Source organism: Paroedura picta, chromosome 2 (assembly GCF_049243985.1).
Source record: "Paroedura picta isolate Pp20150507F chromosome 2, Ppicta_v3.0, whole genome shotgun sequence".
NCBI lineage: Eukaryota > Metazoa > Chordata > Lepidosauria > Squamata > Gekkonidae > Paroedura > Paroedura picta.
Genome location: NC_135370.1, coordinates 8,655,896 through 8,679,075, shown reverse-complemented (window position 1 = coordinate 8,679,075; position 23,180 = coordinate 8,655,896). Strand labels below are relative to the sequence as shown.

Here is a 23,180-nt window from a genome sequence, read left to right as displayed (position 1 = left end):
TCAGCTATCTGAAATACCCCTGGATGGATTCTCCATTATACCCTATGTGGATCATTGCCTGTAATAGTCCCCATAAGGGATAACAGAGCTGGGGGGAAATTCCACATTCCCGAAAACCATGGCAGCACTGAGATGCAGGAATACTGGGAAGTACCAATATTTTCCAGGTTCAACATACCCACCCCTGGAAAACACCGGGTTTTGGAGAAGGGTTTGCACACCCCTAATAAGCAGGCACAGAGTGAGCTTGTCACCTGAAGCACCCAAAAGCCAGACAATACGAAGAAGATGACCATGTGCACACAATGCCATCAGCAAAAGCACTGATGCTGCCATTATAATGAACATGTTAGATGTGAATTCTATAGGTCCCACAGATGCCTCCCCTTCCTGCCCCCCCACCCCAAAACATCCAGAAAAATCCTCAGCTGAGCCTCAAGGCTTGACCTTCATAAGCAGCAGCCCCAGGGGCTGCAGTAAAGGAGGAGGGCTGCACCGTTTGCCTTGTCCTGTGTTGGCCAACTTCTTTCTCCACTGGCAGATGACACACAAAAAGGCCTTCCTCTGAATCAGACTCTTGGTCCACCAAGGTCAGTTCTGTCTACTCAGACTGGCAGTGGCTCTCCAAGATCTCAGGCAGAGGTTTTTCCCATCATCTCCTGCCTGGACTGAACCTGGGACCTTCTGTATGCCCAACAGAGCTCTGCCACAGAGCCACAACCCCTCCTCTAAGAGAGACAGAGGAACAATTTTGTCCCCTTTATTGCCACACTTGCTTTTTGTACATGCAAGTCTCCTGACCTTCAGAAGAGAACTTGGGAGGGGGGCATGCAAGTGGCTGGAGACCTTTGAAATCCCCTTCCTTAGAAGCCAGCCCTGTGTCTCCAAGGTGCCATAAGATTCCTGGCACTTTTGCTGCAACAGACTAGGAAGCAAAGTGTCCCACATACAACATCAGTATAACGCAGAAGATAAATAGAGTGTAAGAATTATAATGATAACCAACTGCTAAACGGAGCTTCTGGAGGACTACTGAAAGCTGTCTTTGGGAGACTTTGGTCTGCCTTATTCTAACAGCCACAGGCTGTTTCCACCCAGTTCTGAGGCTCTGTCAGCCGGTGCTTCGCTCTGATCTTGACCCACATTTTGGTATTCACAAGACTGGCTCAACATGAGGGAATGGAGAAGAGAGTCAACTCTTCCATTCTCCGGGGGAAGAAGGAAGGCACTTTTATTCCACGCTCTGTACCTTTGGCTGGGAGTGAAATTGCAAAACGACTGGTGCCAATGGGGGCCATTTTGGGGTCCCTCGCTCTGCAAGGGCTTGGGGGCAGCCAGTTCTATGTAGTTGTTGTTCATTTGTTTTGAAATTTATATTCTGCCCTATCTTTGGAAGCTCAGGGCATGCTGCAATAAACTAAAAATACAGATAAAATTCCAGAAATATAAAGCTTTAATTAATTAATTTTAGATTTAGAACACAACATTAAATATTAAAAATGCCCATTTTTCTGGGGTCTCATGTGGGAAATGGGGGGGGGGGGAGATCAAACAAAATAACCCTCATAGGAGTTTTAGCTTGGTGGAGTCAGACAGAGAGATACACCTGATGTTCCTTCTGGCCTCAGCCCTAGGCCTGGCAGAAGAGCTCCATCTTGCAAGCCCTGCAGAACAAAACCTTGCAGGGCTCTGATATCATTTGGCAGAGCATTTCACCGGGCTGGGACCAGGGCCAAGGCCGAAAAAGCCCTGCCCCTGGTTGAGGCCACTTCAAGCTCTTTGGGGCCCAAATTTTGCTCGTTTTACCTTCATGTCCATTGTTGTTGTTTTTAATTAAATGGCCATAAAACTCATAAACATAGTCTTACATTATTAATATTTCATTTACAGATAATCAGAGACTGGGATGCATTTCAAGGGCCACTTACGCAAGGAATGAGTGCCTTCAATTAAGTCCGTGCTTCACTGTTCCAGTAATTAATAAAAGCCTGTTTTCACAGGAACCCTTTCATCGGCATGGTCTTTCCTTGCATGCTGCATTCGTAGTTGCCTATCTGCTATTTCTCATTCATCAGTTTTCGGAATTCATCTCCAGCACTTAGCAGAAACAATTCTGGCTACTCTCATGAGCTAACAAGGGCCTATTTCCCCTTTGTAGATATTTCAATTCCACCAGTAAGCATATTAAAACAGCAAGGAAGACTGTTTTTTGTAGCAAACTGCCCTGAGCCAAAGGGGAGGGCGGTATATAATTGGTGAAAATAAATGCATAAATCATTAATAAATAAACCTCCCCTCCCCGAGAAAACTGGAACGGAACTGCCAAAACCACCAAAACCATGAGCGGTGTGTCTATTTTGCTGCAATTGTTTCTTGTACCGATGAATAGTGCCTGTGTGAGAGATTATAAATCAACAGGAACATTTAAAGTTCTCTATAAAAATGAAATTAGTAGTAGCACCTGACCGGTATGCTCCTGTCGTCGTGAAAAAAGAACGAGCCGCAAGGGAGTGGCGGGAAATAAATATTATAATAATAATAATAATAATAATAATAATAATAATAATAACAACAACAACAACAACAACAACAACTTGTTCTAAGCAGAGAAAATGAATCTTCAAGCCACAGACAAACAAGCAAAAGAGATATCCTTAATGTTTTAAGGAACATGCACGGAAACTACTAAATTCTGAAAACTGGCAATAATTAAAGGAAGCTTCGTGTTTAAGCAAGGAATCGAGTTTGGCTAATTAAAATTGTAATGACTGTTGTAAAACAAAACAACATTAAAATATGCAATTTCCCTGCCATTTGCAGGCTTGCAGGAGCAACATAGAACATCTCCCGGGCACAGGGATATGCATTATTATCTTAGCAGCTGGTGTGCAAATCCTGCAAAAGTCCTGTGTTGAGAGGGGTGTGTGTGGGGGGGGGGTTACCTGAATTTTGCCAGGTGAGTTTGTCACAGAGTCCCCAAATCTGCAGTCATGCTCAATAATGTAAAACTTCAGGTACATAAATCTATTTGCACGGTAGTCTGATTGCTAAAGAGAAAGACGAGTACATTTTAGCAAACAGAGTGGGAAAGGTGGGGAACGGAACAGAATTAAGAGCCCTGGGTTCTGCTCCATAACCAACCTGACGGGGGCGGGAGGTGTTACAAGGGGTTTTGTACAGTTGGGGGAAGGGTAGAAGAGTACAGACTGGGTTTTTGTTTCTTTGATGGACAATGATGAAGTAATTAGCTGGTCTTTCTGCGCCTTTGTCCCCACTCCCAGATTCTGCTGGTGTCATACCAGCCTGGGGTGCGCCGCCTACTCTGGTGCCAGAGAGTGCTCCAGAAGTGGCAGATGATCTGGATCAGGGGTAGTCAAACTGCGGCCCTCCAGATGTCCATGGACTACAATTCCCATGAGCCCCTGCCAGCGAATGCTCATGGGAATTGTAGTCCATGGACATCTGGAGGGCCGCAGTTTGACTACCCCTGATCTGGATACATCAACAGGGTCAAGTACTCTCCTGGAGCTGCTGGGAGACCCAGCCACCCTGTTGGATGAGCAGCCTGGCACCAACTAGTTGGACAACTCAGCCATATGTGCTGGTGGACATTAAGCCTAGGGACAAGGCCCCTGCCAGCCCAAAGGATTCACCAGAGGAACAGCAACAGTGCCATTGGTCCAAGACCCCCCCTGGCCTGGAGCAATCGCCAGAGCGGCAGAGACAGATGTCAGGAGATCTGGCAGCTCAATGTCAGGCTAGAGGAGATCCAGCTGCAACTGCTTCTTCTGACGAGGATCAGCTCCAGCTCCAGGCCCTCTGGTTGAGGGCTGCCCCACACTGCTCCGTGTATTTCAGAAGGACCTTGGAACAAGGTCCTTCATGGGGTCAATGCATGCGTTTCCCTGTTCATCTCCCCAGGCAACTCCTGTTCCCGTTTGCCATTGCAAAGCTCTGCTCCTGGTTCCAGACCCTCAGATCACTTCTGACTCCGTTGCTGGATTCCTGTCTCCAGTTTGGCTTCTGACTCAGACCTTGACTTTCGATCTCGTCTGGCTTGACTTTGTTCCCCATCCCGCCTGCTGTGTCCTCCGTCTCCCTTAGCTCCCGACTTCCTGGACTGGACTCTGGTCTTTGGCTGGCTCTCCACCTTGGTGGGTGCAGCCCAGCAGGGCAGCACAGCTGCCGCAGTGCCCCTCATGACAGACTGGCCTAGTCAGGAAGGAAAAGGAGACAGGGCTTACAGCGCCTGCAGAAAAGCCTGGCAGGTATGCTGAGATCCCCCTCCCGCCAGGACAGCCCAGTCTGGGTTCCAGGTAGGGATGCCATCCTCCAGGTAGGAGATGGGAATACCTTGGAATTATAGTTCATCTCCAGACTAAAGAGATTGGTTTTCTTGAAGAAAATGGCTGCTTTGGAGGGCAGTTCCCACAGTATTAATGCTCCACTGAGGTCCCTCCCCATCCCAAATTCCACCCATGCCCAGCTCCATCCCCAAAATCACCGGCTATTTCCCAGCCCAGAGCTGGCAAACCTAGTTCCAAGCCTTTGTGGGTGGAGGGGACAGTATTTTCAGTTTTATAATCTTCCAGAAACCATAAGGGCTAGGAAATTAGCTTTAACTCAAGGCAAAATCCAAAAGGTGAGAATATCAGCCGTCTTATAGCAAAGACATCCAGCTTGCAGGATCTGAATGTAGTCTGTGCCCCACAATACTTACATGCTGCTCCCCCCTTTCTCCCAAAACAGGAGGCAGAATAGGACAAAACGAATTGCAGCTGTATTTTTGGTATGGATTTTATGTCTTTTACATTATAGAGAAGAAGAGCTGGTTTCTTGTACCCTGCTTTTTACTACCCAAAGGAGTCTCGAAGAGGCTTGCAATTTCCCTCCCTTCCTCTCCCCATCCAAGGAGGTAGGTGAAGCTGAGAGAGCTCTGAGAAAACTGTGACTGACTGAAGGTCACCACCCTGGCTCCATGTGGAGGGAAAGTGGGGAATCGAATCTGGTTCTCCAGATTGGAGGCTGCCACTCTTAGCCACGGCATCAAGTTGTATTTTATGTTATTTTACCATTAATTTAATACTGAGGTATTGTGTACCCTGTTGTGAGCTAAAAATCAGAAGGTAGGTAGGTAGGTAGGTAGGTAGGTGGGTGGGTGGGTGGGTGCACTTCCTTTCAAAAGGGCAGTAGGATTTTGAATGACATTTCAGGGTAGAGACAGCAAGGAGCCAACAACGGTTAGCAGGAAGGTTGTTCAGGACCGAATCGGAACAATCTGTAAACCCGTCCACAGATTTCACACAGCCCTATGAGAATCACCGGAAAGGACACCTGGTTGCCTCCAGTATGTCTTCTGTTTGCAAGGGAGCATTACTCCTACTTAAGCGTTGGCATGCGTGGCCAGAGGGAACGGGAAGAAGCTGGTGCCCATCAGCGAGTCAAAACCCTGCTCTCTCCTCAAATAGTACACGTACGCACACACGCATGAACGCACCACAGCCTGTTCAGCCTCAAACACACACCCAGGTGGCCGCTGAGCAAAATGCAGCCTGCTGCAGTAGCCTGTGCCGGGAGGAAACCAGGACCTCTTCTGCATGATGGATAAGCTGATGAAAACTCACGAAATACACCGTTGTTTTTCTGATCTCTGCACAGAAGAGTGAATTTACTCCGCAAAACTGATTTTGCTCTGCACGGTGAACTGCCTCTTCGGTGCTTTAAGCGTCTTTTAAGCGTTGTTTCTGAAAGATGCTTTTCACCAATTCATTTCCCTCTTTAGTCATGCAGAGAAGCTCTTTAGTTATGCAGATTAGTGACTGCATTAGAGAACAAAGTGGAGTTGGCAAAACTACAGGGCGCAGGGCTATGAATTGTTTCATGCAGAGAGCACTGGAACGTAGTTTTTCAACAGTCTATATTCAATGTAGAACAGCGATTGTATAATAAAGCGGTCTAAGCTGGTTGTTTTATTTGGCTCCATGCAGAATACCCGCAGGGCATGGTTGTGGAGTCTCACAGGAAGCTCACACACAGCCAGCTGCTTTGATGCATGGCTCCTCTGGGACTTTCCAGCAAGAGCCAAGGGAATGTTTGCAGGGGGATGCTTCAAACTAATCCGGGACGGTCCCTCAAAGGAAAAGGCAAAAGCAGATTCGGGAGTCTTCATCAATTTGGTGAACAGAATACTGGTTGAAGAATTTTATGCCTCGATTTCTTCTTAAAATATGCTTGTTGGATCAGATGCTAAATCTCTGTTCCTTTTTCTATGGTTAAATAAATAAAATGTATAAAATGCAGGCACCCTGGAGCACAGAGGGGAAAACGACAGGGCACAAGTGGAGGACTGTAGGCGCCAAATAAAGCACAGTTGTTGATGTTATTATTATTATTGTTGTTGTTACCTGCCCTTTCTCTTCAGACCCTCCGAGTAAAGCATACAGCAGGCAAAAGGTATCACCAATATAAATATAATCTGCAATAGATAATTCGAACCTAAACCTCTAAAATCGTTCTAGTCCTCATTGACACTGGAAGGGGGAAGAAGGGGGCGGAGGAGGGCATAGGAATGGGGCTTTGATAGGGAGGCCAGGTCAATTCAGTGATGTTTTTAGGCCTCAACCATAGGCCTGGTGGAACAGCTCCATCTTACAGGCCCCGAGAACTGTCCAAGGTCCTGCACGACTCTGATCGTATTTGAACGAGTGTTCCGCCCGGTCGGGGCATGGGCCGAAAAGGCCAAGGCTCTGGTTGAAGGCAACTGAGTCGCCTTGAGGCCAGGGACTCTAAGCAAATGTTGCTGGCTCGATCTTAATGCCCTTTGGAGGTTGTACAGACTTTGCAGTTGATTTTTGTGGTGTGCAGCAGCAAAATTCACTTGCAAACCGTGGCTTGAGTGCTTTGAAAGGGCAATATTCCATGCAAAAGAAATCCCGGCTCTGTCTGGTCAGGCAAAAGCCCCCTCCATCATCCTCGCAGGTCCTGCTTTCCTACAAGGGCCCCCACCAGGGGGAGCTGTTTGCAACAGTTCTGCAAGAGCCTCCTGGTCAAGCTTCCCTGATCTTGCACGGCTGGCCATCGATGGCAAGGGAGCTTGTGAGGAAGCAAGGTATGGACAGCGGCAGAGGCTTTGGAGGGGATGCTGGGGAAGGAGCAGCCCCACGAGGCCAGGCTCATTGGTGTGCTGAATCCTGCATTCGCCAGCTAAACCCAGTGACCTTCACCATTATTCACATCACATCTGAGCTGACACAGCTGTGTGCCATGCATCTGTCACTGGGAGCTCACAGCATTTCGGTACGCTTCAGCTGGAAGCAAGCCAGTCATTCTGGGAGACCCAAGTTTGAATCCCCACCCTTCCATGGAAGCTTGCTAGGTAGCTTTGGGTTCTCCCTCAGCCTAGTCCAGGCAAGCCCAATCCCATCAGAACTCAGAAACCCAGCAGGGCTGACCCTGCCTAGTATTTGGATGGGACGCCTCTAAGAATTTGGGTGGCAGTTCCTCCAAGGAACACCAGGGGGGCATGATTAGAATAGCCCGAGCAAGCTCTATCGAGTCCCATCTCAGAAGCCAAGCAGGGCCAACCCTGACTAGTATTTGGATGGGAGACCTCCAAGGTTTTAGGAGGTAGTTCCTCCAAGGAACACTAGGGGGATCACGACATGGAGGCAGGCATTGGCAACCCACCTCCAAACATCCCTGGCCTGGCTGCCTCGAATCCTCGAATCTCCTGCCTATACAACACATGTCGTATGATAAAGAAATAAATCAGCCGAGCCTACTTCACATTGTTGTGAGGGTAACACGGAGGAGGGGAGTCCAGTTTCTCCCCCCCCCCCGCCCCCGAGCTTCCCAGGGAAAGGACCAGATGAAAATGTCTTCGATAGCCGAATCCTGGCAGTCAAAGGGTGCCGCTGCCATTAAATCTAGGGCAATCATACAGCTACGTATTTTTTTTTTCTGTGCACGCTCTATGAATGGCATTCAAAAACGAAGTTATGCCCTCCGGACTGTTCCCAGGTGACCAGAAACAAATGTGCAGTTGGGTCTCTTCCATTCCTTGGAATCGAAATGGATTTGCTCAAGGAAAACCTTCTGTTTGTGCCTTTTATGAGCACAGAAGCATTGATAGAGTGTCACTGAAGTAAATACAATTCTCCCCTCAACTAGCAGGGCCGCGGGGGAAGCCAGCCTAGGCAGTTATTCTGAGTTACTCGAAGATTCCGGTGGGCAGCCTGTTGGTCTGAAGTAATAGGACAAAGGGTGAGTCCAAGGGCACCTGGAAAAAGACCAACGCCATCTGGTTCCAAACAACCAACCAGGTTTTATTCTGGGCATAAGCTTTTGTGTGCCTGCTAATCTTTTGGGCCCTTCAAGGTGCCCCTGGACTCAAAATTTGTGCTGCTGCTTTGACTGCCCACCCGAATCTATTGGAAGGAGTGTGCTTGCATGCAAAAGCTTATACCCAGAATTAAACTTCTGTTGGCTTTAAAGGTGCCCCCGGACTCAAATTTGGTTCTGCCATTTCAGACCAACTCAGCTGCCCACCTGAATCTGCTGTGGTAACCAGGGAGCGATCTCAGCATGCCTTGAGGTCAGAACGGCCCTCCTTCAGGTAGGGCCTGGTGTCCTCCTGAAATGAACTCTGCGTTTCCAGAAAACACGGGCCAGTGTCCCTGGAGGAAGCAGAAGTTTCAAGGACTGATGCTGTGGCATCACATCCCATGGAATTCCCCCTTCTCCCAAAACTCTCCCCTCCCGAGGCTCCTCCCCTAAACATTTAGGAATTTCCCAAGTCAGAGTTGGTGACCTGAGTTGAGATACAGTTGTGTGTGACCACAAGCAAAAATGTAAAAGGCCCAGAAAAATTTGGAAGAGGATCTTTTTCTCCTCCTGTGGACTTTTTCAACTTTCCCAAGGGAGAAAATCTCAAATATCGTGGAATGCTGACAACACACTTTAAGAAATAATTTTGGGGAGCTGAATGCGATGCTTAAAAATATTTAGCAATTTCTGGGCTCTGATTTCCAGTGTGGTTCTGATCAGAGTAAGAGGACAGAAAATGTACAGAACGTGAAACTCCCCCAGTTGAGTCTTGTATGTCACACAGGCCCCCTGTGGGGGGGAGTAGGGTGGGGTGAGTTGGTTTTCAATGCTGCCCAAACTAAACCGCTTTAATTAATGCTGAACCAGTGTGCAAGCAGGATTACAATGGGACACTGGAAGCGTTTCTGAAAGCCGCACAAGTAGCACCTAAATTCGTTTTGCCTCGAGTGACAATGATGAATGCCAAACAAATGCAGAAGGATGTGACACTCGCAGTCCAAATATTGCCGATATCATTAACCGTTATGAACACACAACGTGCTATATTGGAAGAGGATTCTACTTAACACCTGAAATGGACTTTATTCTCAAGTGTGTAGATTTCTTATATTGACAGTTCTTAACATGTGAATACGGCTTAATTGCCGATCCGTCTCTGGCGGTAATGAGATGCGCAAGGGTGAAGTGCGCACTGAGCTGCTGTAAACATAAATGCTTCATAATGGAAATTCTGTAACTGCAGGTTGTCTTCCAAAAGTGACACGTAATTAATAAGGAAAAGCTCTGATGAAGGGGAAGGGAATGAAAGACAGAAAATTATCGGAAATATTCTTGTAGCTCAAAATAATTCTCCCATTTAATCAAAGTTTGCAGGCGTTGATTTCGGAGACAAGAGCTCTGTGAGGAGGTACTGGCAGATTAAAAGCTGCATGGCATTTAATCCTTCCAAGAGACTTTTTGCATTGAGCCATCCTGAAGACGGAGAAAACTGTAGATTTGGACAGGATTTAGGTCTGGGTGAAGGAACTAATCTGTGTCCACCATGCAGATGCCTCCTAAACACTGCCATGCCAGAGGTCATCCATTCGTCCTTTCGGCTTCAATATTGAGCAGCAACTCTCTTGGTGGGGGGAGGGGGGAGTAGCAGCTCACAGTCACTGTAGAGATGGGCTGGGATCCCTCTACGAGGCTCTGGTTTGCTTGAGCTCCCTAGTGCAGTTGTTTTGTGGACACCCCCCAAACTCCGATAGCTGCAGGATTTGTCCTGAATCTTGTAGAGAAGGCCACAGATCAGCCTTTCTCAACTTTTTTTTACCATTGAGAACTTGCTGAAGATTTCTTCAGGTTTCGAAATATCCCAGAAGTGTCGCAATTGTGCCAAATATGGGTGGGAAGCAGAGCTGTACACACACACACACACACACACACACACACACACACATACACAGGGCCCCTCCCCTTCCCACCCCTCCAGGCCCATCACTGGCCATTTTGGGAGGGGGGTGGGTCAACATGAGCACATATGGTCATATCCCCCGATAAATGTTTAACATTTTTTAAAAAATTAAAAATTGATTAATTCCCACCCATTTGGGAAACCCTTCCAGAGCCATCAACAAATCCCAGGGATTCACAAAACCCAGGTCGAGAAAGCCAGCCATAGATGGTGGTTGGGGTCCCGTTCAACTGTGTCACCAGCACTCACCCAGGGAGGCATCACGCATGCTGAACCGCGCCATTTTAATTCACCCCGGTGACTGTTTGCAAGTGGGTTTGGCCATTCCACACAGGAAATTCCAAGAGCAAAGTGCATTGAAAGTGCATTGTTTAGCATGTGTGTGTGAAAGCACTTTTCAAAATGCTGGGAAGGCCTGATGTGGTCAGAGCAGCGGCTTCTAACCTGGAGAACTGGGTTTGATTCCCCACTCCTCCTCCACATGCAGCCAGCTGGGTGACCGTGGGCCAGTCACAGTTCTCTCAGCCCCACCTACCACACAGGACAGACTGCTTTGTAAGCTGCTTTGAGACTACTTCGGGGTGAGGGGTACAAAAACCCAGCTCTTCTTCTTCTAAAGAACAAAACAGAAGTTCCCCAAATATTAATAGCGGCTTTCCTACCAGTGAAAAATACATGCCTGTAGGACTTGCATGACCATGAGTAACTCAAAGGTTGAGTCCAGTGGCCCTTTTAAGACTGTCCAAATTGAATTCTGGGTATAAGCTTTTGTGTGCATGCAACACCGTTCAATTCTGGGTAGACTGTAAGCTTCCGTGGTCATGCACACAAATGCTTTTACCCAGACTTAAACTTGGTTGGTCTTAAAAGGGCCGCTGGACTCAGACTTGGTTCTGCTGCTTCAGACCAACATAGTGACCCACCTGAATCCTCCTGAGGAAGTGTACTTGCACATGAATAAAACTTAGCTGGTCTTAAAGAGGCCGCCAGACTTAACCTTGGTTCCGACTACCAGAGGGTTCACTATTTAGGGCAGAAAACAGTGCAGCTGGCCCACAGAAGCCTGTAAATGTCTGTGGTAGAAGAACATCTGCCACCTTCTCTGAATTACTTGCAGGAAGAAAGAAATGGGGTAGAAGTGTAAATCATGGCAGGATGTAATGTTTGCACTTGGTATCATTCCCTGCCAGCTTCTAAGGTCAAATATACAATTGGTTCTGCGCCTCCTTAGCAGCCCCAAAGCTTGGAAACCAAGAAGAAGGAGTTGGTTCTCATATGCCGCTTTTCTCTACCCAAAGGAGTCTCAAAGCAGCTTACAGTCGCCTTCCCTTTCGTCTCCCCACCACAGACACCCTGTGAGGGAGATGAGGCTGAGAGAGCCCTGACATTACTGAAGAAGAAGAAGAGTTGGTTCTTAGATGCCGCTTTTCTCTACCCAAAGGAGTCTCAAAGGAGCTTACATTTGCCTTCCCTTTCCTCTCCCCACAACTGAGGGAGGCAAGGCTAAGAGAGCCCTGATATTCCTGCTCCATCAGAACAGCTTTATCAGTGCTGTGGCGAGCCCAGGGTCACCCAGCTGGCTGCATGTGGGGGAGCGGGGAATCAAACCGGGCTCATCAGATTAGAAGTCCGCGCTCCTAACCACTAGACCAAGCTGGTGAGAATTCAGGCCCAGGCAGCAGAAGAGAGTGTGGGGGAAATGTTGCCTGATGGAGCAGATTTTTACTTCCAAGCACTGCCACTGTCTTAATTCCCCCATCTGATGCTCTCGGCCCCTTTCAACCATGCCCAGGACGCGAGCACAAGCCAAAAGCGATTATATTTTACTTCTATTAAACAAATCAAATAATGAGTGAAAAGAAATCAGCAGAAGCTCAAGTGACAGAGTTTCGGCATCCATTAACTAACACTAAATTGCAACGAAACCCTCTCAGAAGTCCAGACGGAATCCCCCCGAATGCTAAACGATTCCATTAGTTCCGCAGCTACCGAACGGATGCCAAATGAATTCCTAATAATGAAACTATTACAGCAGAAGGGGAGGGGTGGGGAACCAGCAGGCAGACGAGGAGAAGGCACTCCAGGAACAACTGCATTGCAAACCTTCCTTTGCTAATTTCCCCCAAAATCTTTCATGCAAGAAGAGGCACATCTTGAAAATCAAAGGCACTAGTTTGATAACAAAGGCCTTCTTCCTTCTAACCTCCCCTTTCCTCCAACTGTCCAAATATTCTCTGGTTTCCTTTCTGGAGGGGCTAATTTTAAATTGAGAGACCAAATTGCATTGGAATGCCACAAGCAGCTCTCTGAAATGTCTCTGTCAGAGGACCTTAATGGCAACAGTGGCCCTTCTCTCCAGAACCACCACAGAGAAAGAGGAAATGATGAACTGCCCGTTTCGTAGAAGTGGGACCTCCACATAATAAAGGAAGATTTTCCTAAGAAAGTGTGTTCAAGGAAAACAAAAAGGAGTAACTCCTTTTTGTTATGGAATAAAACTCCTAATCTACACTAATTCTATGGGGGTGAGGAGCTCCGAAAAATTCTCATTCTGTAACTATTAGTCATATAAAGCTGAAGAATTGTAACAATTTATGGAGGGTGGTAGAGATTTCACAAAGGTTTAACCACAAAAAAATTTTTCTTAATGATTGTTGCCAGTAAGCAAACAAACCGTCACAATTTCTCTTCCATACCCCAAAGCTGAATGGTTTAAAATAAGGCAACCAAGTGACTTAGAATTATAGAATCCTAGAATCATAGAGTTGGAAGGGGCCATACAGGCCATCTAGTCCAACCCTCTGCTCAACGCAGGATCAGCCCTAAGCACCCTAAAGCAATGTTCAGACTTGATGTTCTAAACAGAACTGGAAGTTGAGGAGCCAATGTTAGTCACATTTTAAATCTTAATGTATTATACTTTGTTTTGATAAGGAAATTGTAACCATTTTATATGTTCTGTGATATTGTATGTTAAATACTTCACTCTGAATATATGTAGGTCTCACGTGGGTAGTAATTGGGTTTTCATAGACCAAAAAGTACCCGAATCAATGCTAATTTGGGTACTTTTCAAACCTATCTGAGCTAAATCGCCCATTGAACCAACTGAATCAGAGGTAACTGAATCGTGATTCAACCACTTTAAAGGAAGGGGGGAAGTGCATGAAACAGCTGATCTGTCATGATCAGCTACTTGGCCCACCATTTAAATGCCTCCTCCACAGCCTTCTCAGGCAGCGGGGGGGGGGAAGCATTTAAAACAGTGGTCCCCAACCTTTTTATCACCAGGGACCACTCAACGCCTTTTACTGAGGCCCGGGGGGGGGGGGTAGTTTACTCCTCTACTCTCAACCACTGCCCTAACGCTCTCTGATCGCTATGGTAATGTTTAAATATCCCTTCAAAATAAGATACAGACACGCCACAACAATGAAGTGTGTTGTAAAGGGCCGGGGGGGGGGATGAAGTAAAGGGCCGGGGGGGGGGGAGAAGGCGTCCTTCGGGGCCCACCTCCAATTAGTCGAAGGACCACATATGGTCCGCAGCCCACAGGTTGGGGATCGCTAATTTAAAGGACACTCCAAGCAGCTGATCATGACAGATCAGCTGCTTGGTGGACCCTTTACATTCACCTCCTTTCTCAGGCAACAGAGACATTCTCCACTGCCTGGCAAGGGTGGGAGGGAGAGGCATGTGCACAGAAAGAATGGTGCTGGTGTTTAACAGATGCAAGGGCCAAACAGGATCAAGCTTAGTTTGCATGGTTGCCATTTGTTTGGGTTTAATTCTGAGGGGGGGGGGACATAGTGAAGGAAATTAATGTCAGAATTGGTGATCAGTGGGTAGATGTATCCTTAATTTTGGAATGTTAGAGTAATTGAGACACAGCTGTTATGCTCCATCTGTCTCATCTCAAGTATGGCGGTGACCTTGAGGCAAATTGCCCCACTTCAAAGAAGGTTTTCAAGATGCCCCTGGACTCAAACTTCGCTCTGCTGCTTCATACCAACATGACTACTCACTGCAATATCCTACTGACTAGTCATCTGCATAGGGGAAAAAATTGGACCGTTTCCGAATTGACCCCAATCACCAGAATCACCCTCCACTGGTTCGGATGTAGTCAGATCTATTTGGCTGAATCTGAAATTCTATTATGCTATACGCTGCTCTCCCTGTCTACCTATATGGATGGAATGATAATTTCCATTTCAGTGTATCTGAAGAAGTGTGTGTGCTTATGAAAGCTTATAACCAGCATTAAACTTCATTGGTCTTAAAGCTGTCACCAGACTCAGACTCTGATATGTAGGCCTGTTAGACTGAAGAACTGCAACCATTTCATCTCGCAATAAGACAAAGCATTGCATGGCTCCTGTAAAACAGTTTCCCCATGTCAAATTCGCTGGCTCTGTTTTTTAATTTGCTGTATTTACATGTTTGCTACTGGGGGGGGGGTTAAATCTGTTGTGTTAGATATATTATTACCGATCTCTTGACGAAGCCGAGTGCAAAAGGCATCTTTAAGTGAAACGCGGTAAAATTTTTCTTTGTACTGTACCATCTTTCTCCCCTTCCTTTCTCTCCATGTGCAGGCATATAGGTATCTGATGAAGTATTGCATGCACACTAAAGTTTATAACCAGAATTAAACTGCGTTGGTTTTCAAGGTGCCCCTGCTGCACTCAAGCCCTGTTCTCTTGGTTTAAACAGATTGTTTAAGGAACAGTTCATTCTTGAAGTCACTGAGTGTGGTGGCCAATCGCCAGGTGATGGCTGGAGATCTCCCATTTTTATAACTGATCTCCAGGTGACAGGGATCAACTCAGCTGCAGAAAATGGATGCCTCAGTAGGTGGGCCATTATGCCCCACTGAAGTCCCTCGCCTCCCCAAATCCCACCCTCCTCAGGTTCTACCTCCTGCAATCTCCAGGGAAATATGTGGTCCACAATCCCAAGAACTGAGCTTTTAAATTCTAAACTCCAGCAAGACCAAACGCATTACAGGATTCAAATGAAAGTCAATACAGGTAATTACAAAGCTAATGCAGACAGATTTAATTTCCCAGAACAATGAAAAGTCAGAATTACTAAATACATGTTGAATAGGATCGACGGAAAATATCAATGTTCATTTGGTTGAAACCTTAGGGCAAGAAAAATTATGAAGAAGGATGTAACAAAATGGATACAATCCATTATTAGTTCATTTTTTGTAAATCTCTGGCCTCATCACCCAGAATAACTGAGAAGAATCAGGACTGTGTGCCTCATACTTGCTTTGGAGGGAAACAGAATGACTTGAAGATTTAGGAAAATGCCTGCAGTCGCCACTTATTTGGGATATTTACGGCGTCTGGTAAATGTTACAAAAGGCAGAACCGCAACCTGATGTTTTCAATGTGCGGTAGATGTCATAACATTTTTAAAATTATTTATATACCTCGGCATTCCATTCAGACTCACAGCGATTCACATGAATGCATATCTTGGGGAGCCAAACAGTAGCTCTCCAGATATCCATGGACTATAATTCCCATGAGCCCCTGCCAGCATGCTGGCAGGGGCTCATGGGAATTGTAGTCCATGGACATCTGGAGAGCCACTGTTTGGCCAGCCCTTTAGATCAAGATCGGTAGCTATGTGAGTTTGTCTGAACCAGCACAAAAAAGCCAGAGTCCGGGAACACCTAAGGGAGAAGCTTTTGAGAATCACTGTTTGCTTTTTCAGGTAGATCATGACAGGTGGCCATGTGAGTCTCTCTTGAGTGGAAGAAAAGTGCCAGAGTTCAGGAAAGACTACGGAAACCTGGGGCAGGGGAGTCACTGCTCGCTTCTTCAGATATCGTTAAACACCAGGGAAACTGGGTCCAACCAATGGTTGCCTTGAGTCAAATGGACTGCAAACAGGAATTTCACTTCCTTGGCCCTTTCGGAACACAGCCTGCCAGCCTACCCAAGTCGGTGAGAAAAGCAGAAACCCAAGCTCCATGATAGCACATACTGAACCAGCCAGTGATCGAGCATTTTTATCATAATCAAAATAAAATATCAGGCACAGTTTCCTCCTCCCATCAGTGGAACTAAGGGGAACAGCACCCAATGGTACGTTAATGCAACACAATAGAGACCAACACCCATGAAACTTCACAACATGCAACTTGGCCTTCATAAGGGCCATCCCCGTATCGTCTCAGGGAAGCTGGAGAGGAGAGGCTTTTTTGTACCCCGCTTTTTGCTCCCCGAATGAAGAAGAGTTGGTTCTTATGTGCTGCTTTTCTCTTCCCAAAGGAGTCTCAAAGTGGCTTACAGTTGCCTTCCCTTTCCTCTCCCTGCAACAGACACCCTGTGAGGTGGGTGAGGCTGAGAGAGCCCTGATATTCCTGCCTTCCCTTCCTCTCCCCACAACAGACACTCTGTGAGGGAGGTGAGGCTGAGAGAGCCCTGAGATTCCTGCTCCATCAGAACAACTTTATCAGTGCTGTGACAAGCCCAAGGTCACCCAGCTGGCTGCATGTGGAGGAGTTTTTTTTTTTTTAACAAAAGGATCATTCTGAATCAAGCACCACAGGCCGAAATGAAATTGCTGAGATTTTGCTGGCTGGAAGTGAGTTTTCCATGACGCTACCCACAGTCCTGCCTGTGCTGAGCTAATCATGCTTGTGTCCTTGGGGCTGTATGGCCTGGGGGAGAAGGGAAATGCATGACCCAGTGCCAGGGCAGCAGACGCCTCAGTCACTAGATGGCCGATGAGCTTGTGTGCCAATACCTCCTACTCAAGGTCAGTCCTTCTCTCCCTCTGATTCCTCACAGTGCAGAAAAGAGCTCCGGTGTCCCCCCTGCTCCTTGTGGCAGCTCTGCTTATTCCACGGCAGGGACCTCAAAGCAAACACAGGCGCGTTACATGCCCACTGCCCCCCACTGCCATGAAAGGCACAAGGCACTTTTTAAAAATAGGTCATTCTGGTGTATTATTGTTCTCAGAAAAGCTCCCTTGAATTTACAAGAAGATAAAATCCCTAAATGCGGTTTCAAAATATGGAATATGTAGGAAATAAGTAAGCACCTGTAGTATTGCAGGCACAGTATCACATCTCACGGTGGATACGTCTATCAGTGGCTCCTAGCTACGGTGACGGAGAAGAACCTCCACATTCAGAGGCACTGATCCTCTGAATCCCAAAGCCAGGCGGCAGCATTAGGGGAAGGCCCCTGAGGTTGCCTCCTGGCTCTGGGATTCATGTTTAGCGCTTCTGAATGTGACGGCACATGATAGCTCTCTTTAAGTATTTGAAAGGTTGTCACTTGGAGGAGGGCAGGATGCTGTTTCCATTGGCTGCAGAGGAAAGGACACGCAGTAATGGGTTTAAACTTCAAGTACAACGATATAGGCTAGATATCAGGAAAAAATTTTCACAGTCAGAGTAGTTCAGCAGTGGAATAGGCTGCCTAAGGAGGTAGTGAGCTCCACCTCACTGGCAGTCTTCAAGCAAAGGTTGGATACACACTTTTCTTGGATGCTTTAGGATGCTTTGGGCTGATCCTGCGTTGAGCAGGGGGTTGGACTAGATGGCCTGAATGGCCCCTTCCAACTCTATGATTCTGTGATTCTATGGTTCCCCTCAACCACTAATGGACTTTATTCCCCACGATGAATCCACTGAATTCCCTCTGAAAGCTGATTGTTCCTGTGGCCATCATGACATTCTCTGGGTTCTGAGGTCTCCAGGGGGAGCCTGCTGGAGGGGGGTTGGGGGGAGCAGGAGCTAGGGGCTAGCTAGCTCTCTCTCTCCCTCCCTCCCTCTATCAATCACTGGTTTTTATAGTCAGGACAGGGGCTGCCATTCTGGCCTCTGCTTCTCCACCAAAGAGAGCCACCTGATCCCAGCTCCCCCCAACCTCTAGCAGTTCCCTTCTAGTCTGCAGGCCTTTCTGAGCCAGAGCAGAAAGGGAGCCTCAGAATCAGGTCTGGAGACCTCCTCCCTCCCGCTTTTCTGCCCCCAACACCCTGCCCGATGCAGCATTCAGGAGAACTTGAAAGCCCCCACACTGCTGGGGGTTCCTTGGGTTGCTCTGAATGCAGGACCCCTCATAGCTTTTGCCAACACAGGATGGGAGAGACGAGGAAGACTCTGCTAGCAAAGGCGGAATCATATCTGGGTGGACTTAGGCTGGGTGTTGGGTGGTCGGGAGATCTCCCAGAATGTCATCTGATCTCCAGACCAGAGAGGTCAGCTCCTTGGAGAGCAGGCTCAATGGCCTTATAACTTGCTGGTGCAGGCAGAGAGGTGAGCCTCTGGGCCTTTAACCCAGGAGCTGCAGAAGGCCATCAGCCAGGGCGACTCGGCTGCATTTGTTTTTATCAGATTTGGTTGGTGAGCTGTTCTGGGATCCTGCAGAGAGAAAGACGGCATACAAGTGCCTTAGATCAGTGGTCCCCAACCTTTTTATTACCAGGGACCGGTCAACACTTGACAATTTTACTGAGGCCCGGGGGAGGGGGTAGTCTTTTGCTGAGGGACGTCGCCTAAGCCCCTGCTCCACTTGCTTTCCCGCCAGTGCCCCTGACTTCCCACCACCCACTGGGGGGCGCTGCCAGCAGCATCTGCGCAGTGCCACGTTGAGGGGGAGCCCCAGCCATGGCAGTCACTGGAGAGCACCAAAGGTGAGCCGGCGGCAGAGTGGCAGGGCAGCCCCCGAGGCAGCAGCCGGGGAGGAGGACGAGGAGAAGCTGCAGCCCAGTACCGACTGATCCACAGACCGGCACCGGTCTCCGGACCGGGGGATGAGGACAGCTGCCTTAGATGACTCAATAAATTAATGTTTTTTTTTCTTTCATGCAAACAAGGGAACTCTTTTCTCCCTTGGTCCTTTATCTATCTATGCATAATTCCCTCCAAGAGGCAGGAGTGTAAAGAAAGAAGAAATGAGGATAAACCTCAGGGGGCTAAAATGGTGAATTGGTAAGATTTGTTTGCATCTGAGTCAAGCATTGCTAACCTTCAGCTATGCTAAAAAGCAAAACCAAAAAATTATGCATGTGCCTGGACCCAAAGAAGCTGGCCCAATAAAAGAAGTGACTTAGGTGTGGAGTGATGTGGGGTAGAATATTTCCCAAAATGGAAAACTACAGGAAAAAATGCCCCCCGCCCCCCCCCCCCAGTCGGTCAATCTAGTCTGCTCTATCAGTTACCAAGGCCATTTCCCCAGCAAATCACTCATCTCAGTTAGGCTAAATGTGAACTGGAAACATGGACAGCCCTATGGCTTGAGCATGCTCCAGGATGGTGCATGATACATGGGCCTTCTTTTGAGAATGTTATTTAAATTATTTGCACTTGTATCCCCCCAAAAAATCAAAATTCCAGGAAAATATCCAGAGAAATACATTTCATTGGAAGCACAGGCTCCATTTTACAAATGTTTGGTCTCCACAAGGCAGCAGGAAATGTTTTGGTGTACTCTGTGCAGTGAAGCACTTTGCTCCCCGCTCTGAGATTTGTGTGTGTGGGTTCAGTCTCACAGGGTGCACTCTCTGACTCCTTAGGCCTGAATCCAGCTCTTTCCATGGCTGCAATGAAGGACTCAGTATGCCTTGAGATTGCGGGGAGCAAAGCCTAAAGAAGTCCGTCTGGTCTCGACCAGGGCCAGAGCATTCTCTGTTTTGGCCCCCACCTGGTGGAATGAGCTCTCGGAGGAGATCAGGGCCCTGACGGAGCTTAAACAGTTCCGCAGGGCCTGCAAAAAGGAGCTCTTCTGCCAGGCATTCGACTGAGACCAGACGTAATCAACAGCGACCGAAGGGCCCCTGCTCCCCCCCGCCCCCCCCTCAGAATTCCACCAATAAGCCCTGGATGTACTGCTGCATTGTTGTATTGTTATATTGTGCTGTTGCACTGTTATCTGGTTACAATTATTAGTTATTATTATAAGGTTATTCACATGTTTTTATAGACCGTTTTATGTATTGTTCCTTGTTATATGTAAACCGCCCTGAGCTTCCGGGGACGGCGGTATAGAAGTATGATAAATAAAATAAAATAAATAAATGTCACTCTGGGTATATTTAATTTTAATCTCTTGAATGGGATTCCCCTCTCTGTTTTGACCTGGGAGCTGCCCTCTGATCTGTCCTCTCCCTCTCTCTACATGGCCTTCCACGGAGCCGCATGTCTGTAGAAACAATGCCCTCATGGTCCCACACACACGATACCAGATTAACTGACCACTTGTGATGGGGAAAACACTTTTTAGATTAGGTTTCTCTCTCTACTTTTGACTACAATCTAAATCTGAGATTAATCTATTTTTTTTAAAGTAAGTTTTACTTTTTGCAATGTACTGGTGGTGTATTATTTTCCAGAGGCAATATCCATTTCTATGACTGGGCAGACTCTACCCCAGGGCACCCTCTTGCAAATGAACATCTCTTGTTTTGAACTTGGTTTTCCAGGTGACGCTGCACCGTTGGCGCAGGAGGGAGGGTGCTCCCCCCCCCCAGACCCCAAAAGATCATCCGACATGCTGAAGTCACCCAAAATGACATTGGCATATAAGTGTTGTTGGGGGGTAATGCTCTGGCTTTTGGGAAAACTCTATGGTTAAGAAAATCAGCCTCAAACGATTTAATCTGCAGCAAAAGTGGCTGTTTGTGGGGGGATCCCCCCCACTTTCTGAAACCCCCAAAAGCAAGGGGGACAACACCAAAGTGGGGTTTTCCCAGCCGCGATGGGGGTCTGACATCCCTAGTTGGAACGTGCTCTGCTGCGGGAGCCTCGGGGCACAGAACTGCTGCCGATTTGTAAGCAAAAGGGAACGCCGCACTTGCGTGTTCTTTTTTGAGCCTGAGCCACTTTGAGCACACCAGTTGGCTCAGGAATTAAAGAGAGCAGCTTGCCATATGGATCGCCTCCACTCCGCGGGCAGCTGGCTTATCCGGCTACTGTTTGGAGACTGTGCGCCACGCAAATGTGAATGCCGTCCTCCAGCACCCCTCACGTCGGGGCTGATCCTAGTAGACGCAACCAGTCTTATTGATACTCTTAGATAAGACCTGATCGTTCCCTTTTGACATGATTGGGCCCGGCATATCCTGAGCAATAAGTATGCATCCGTCTTTCCCCGCTGTGCCATCAAGACTGCCTGTACTTTTACGGGACGCGTGAAGCTATACGGCTGGCAGCACATTCCTTCCTTGCTGCTCTCTTTGGCTCCTGGACAACAAAGCGGACAGAGCCATCCTGGTTGGGTCTATTTTTACACAGCACGCTTCATGAAAACAACCTGCATTTGGCATATAGGGTCACGTCTTGGCCAAGCATCTAACCCACGTCTTCAGAAAAGCCAGCCAATAGTGTGAACACTGCCCTTCCATGCATGTATTGATCACATCACAGGGCTTTTAAAGCAAGGGTGGTTCGTCATCACCTGCCTTTACATAGCAAACACAAACCATTTCCCTTCCTTCTATTATCAGTAAACCATATATTTTCGCTACCTCATTGGCCCTCCCTTGTAGCTAAGCCCCTACTGGGAAGGAGCCCCTCTGCCAGGAAGGGTTGATAAGGAGTCAGCTGTCCACCCCCAACTTCCTGCTGCCCTTGGAACATGCTAGGTGGAAGTGAACCCAGCTCCAGTGCGTAGTTCATGCATGAAATAGGGACAGGGGCAGAGCAAAGCCTGCCCCAATGAGCAGCTCGGCCCTGGAAGGGGGGGAAGGTAGAGACAGCCCCAGTAAGTAGCTCCGGCATATAAGCTGGGGGTGGGGAGAGGCAGAGCCTGCCCCAGTGAGTTCCCCTGGTGTAGAGACTGGGGGGGGGAGCAGAACCTGCCCCAATCAGTTGCCCTGGTGCAGAATTGGGGGGGGGGGAAGCAAAGCCTTCCCTGTTGAGTTGCTCTGGTTGAGGGGGGGAGAGAAGCAGAGCCTTGCCCCAGTGAGTTGTTCTCAGCCAGCCCCTTTCTCCAGGGGAACTGATCTCTGCAGTCTGATGAAGAGCTGTTATTCTAGGGGGTGCCCAGGTCCCTTCTGGAGGCTGCCATCCCTGGACCTCTGTGGGGCACAAGGCCACAGATTCCCCCTCACTCCCAATCAGCCCTTTTCTCCAGGGGAACTGATCTCTGCAGTTTGATGAAGAGATGTCCTTCTTGGGGATGCCCAGGTCCCCCCGGAGGCTGCCATCCCTGGACTTCTGTGGGGCACAAGGCCACAGATTCCCCCCCACTCCCAGTCAGCCCTTTTCTCCAGGGGAACTGATCTCTGCAGTTTGATGAAGAGATGTCCTTCTTGGGGAAGCCCAGGTCCCCCCGGAGGCTGCCATCCCTGGACCTCTGTGGGGCACAAGGCTGCAGAGTTCCCAGGGGGACTGATCTCTGTTGTCTGCAGATGAGCTGTCACAGCAGAATTTCCCCTCCAAAACAGCCATTTCCCCCTGGGAAGCTGATCTCTAGAGTCTCTAGATGAACTCAAACTCCAGGTCTCGAGGCTGCACCTGGAGGTTGGTGATCTTGGGTTAGGAATGTTCCTTGAAGTTTGGAGTTGGGGCCTCAGGAGTCCGGGGGGGGGGGAGAAGGAATAAAGGCTGCCCACCAGTCCCGTGAGACCCAGCGCGGCCTCTGCTCTCCCTCCCTCCCTCCCTCCCAGCTGTCTTCTCCAGAAGAACTGGTGCCAGGAGACCAGTTGCTATTCCTGAAGATCCCCAAGCCCCCACCTAGAGGTTGGCAACCCAGCTGGCTGCACCTGGAGGAGGAGTTGGGGGGATCAAACTGGGCTCTTGAGATTAGATTCTCCTACTGCTTAATCACCTCCAACACGCTGGATCTCAAGCTCCAGCTAGGAACTGGGGGGTGGGGGTGGAGGGTCGGCACCCATGATAGCCACAGGGCAGGCACCGGTTCCT

At 48.2% G+C, this 23,180-nt stretch overlaps 1 protein-coding gene across 4 annotated transcripts in view; it reads right to left on the bottom strand.

Moving 5' to 3' along the window:
• The window catches only part of ERBB4 (erb-b2 receptor tyrosine kinase 4), a 918,733-nt gene that overhangs the window by 871,044 nt on the left and 24,509 nt on the right, over positions 1-23,180 (bottom strand). The gene's annotated exons all lie outside the window — the stretch shown is intronic.